Source organism: Hyaena hyaena, unplaced genomic scaffold, assembly GCF_003009895.1.
Source record: "Hyaena hyaena isolate Hyena2069 unplaced genomic scaffold, ASM300989v1 scaffold_314, whole genome shotgun sequence".
Classification (NCBI taxonomy): Eukaryota; Metazoa; Chordata; class Mammalia; order Carnivora; family Hyaenidae; genus Hyaena; species Hyaena hyaena.
In genome coordinates, this window is record NW_024080947.1 from 542,045 (window position 1) to 543,665 (window position 1,621).

Consider the following 1,621-nt stretch of genomic DNA (forward strand, 5'->3'; position numbering starts at 1 on the left):
ATTTTGATTTGGGTAGAGGGAACCACTGTTTTTGAAACAAGTTTTCTTTTTCTTTTTTTTTAATAGTTTACTGTCAAGTTGGTTTCCATAGAACACCCAGTGCTCATCCCAAGTGCCCTCCTCCATGCCCATCACCCCATCCCCACCCCATCAGCCCTCAGTTTGTTCTCAGCATTCAAGAGTCTCTCATGGTTTGCCTCCCTCCCTCTCCCCAACTATTTTTCCCCTTCTCCCCCATGGTCCTCCATTAAGTTCCTCCTAATCCACCTATACGTGCAGCCCCTCTGGAAAACAGTGTGGAGATTCCTCAAAAAATTAACAATAGAACTCCCCTACGTCCCAGCAATAGCACTGCTAGGAATTTACCCAAGGGATACAGGAGTGCTGATGCATAGGGGCACATGTACCCCAGTGTTCATAGCAGCACTCTCAACAATAGCCAAAACATGGAAAGAGCCTAAGTGTCCATCAATGGACGAATGGATCATGAAACAAGTTTTCTATAGCGCGTTTGACTTTTCAGGGCTCAGCTCTATATTCTGTGGTCATCAGTAGCTCTCCTGTGAAGATGGCTTTGGATGCTAGCCCCAGGCTCTTGGCCTAACAGACGTTAACTTGTTCATTTGTAGAACAAAGAATTGTCATTTGAAAACCGCAAGGTGGCTCTTAGATTTCTTGTTGCTCTATAAATCTTTGATGCCAACTAACCTTTTCTAGAGATAAAAATATAACATCCGGTGCCTGCTTCAGAAGCACATATACTAAAAGTTGGAATACAGAGAAGATTAACATGACCCCTGTGTAAAGATGACATGCAAATTTGAAGCATTCCATATTTTTTTTATAATTTTTTAAAATATTTTTATTTATTTCTAGGGGAGAGAGAGAGAGACAGCGTGAGCAGGGGAGGGTCGGAGAGAGAGGGAGATACAGACTCTGAAATAGGCTCCAGGCTCTGAGCTGGCAGTCTGCACAGAGCCCAACGCGGAGCTCGAAGCCACGAACTGCGAGATCATGACCTAAGCGAAAGTCGGATGCTTAACCGACTAAGCCACCCAGGCACCCCGTGAAGGGTTTATTTTAAATTAAGCCTTTATAATCACTGATAATCTGCGAAAACAAATCCACAAGTTCTCTGAAATGGAAATAAAGTTATTTGAAATTACTTATGAAATAAATATTGAAATAAATAAATAAATAAATATGAAATAATTCCATATTATGAAATAAATATTATTTATGAAATAAATATTTCCACATTTTGAAAATTTAGAAGGGAATATTTTTTAATTGTGGTAAAGTGTACATAAAATAAAACTTACACTTTAATAATTTTTAAGAGTACAATTCGGTAGTGTTGGAAGAGAAGCGCTTTTTAAAGAAGATGTACACAGAAATTAGCTCAGGACTAGAATTATTTGCGTCATGATCTATACCAGAATATTTATTTAATGCTCTTCATATTAGCTTGATGAATTAATGTTAACATTACAAACTTTCCAATGTGTCCACTGAAGGTAAGATTAGAACCTACGACAACTATTTAAAATATCCAAGAAATTAGTTCGTTTTTTCACCCACTTAACAGTTGGGAACCATTTGAAATAAAAAAATAAAGTAG

General features: G+C 38.1%; 1 non-coding gene across 1 annotated transcript; it reads left to right on the forward strand.

The window, feature by feature from the left end:
• The first annotated feature begins 737 nt into the window (after positions 1–737).
• Positions 738–840, forward strand: LOC120242755. Its single transcript, XR_005531158.1, has one exon. It is a non-coding gene; the product is annotated as a U6 spliceosomal RNA (small nuclear RNA).
• The last annotated feature ends 781 nt before the right edge of the window (positions 841–1,621 follow it).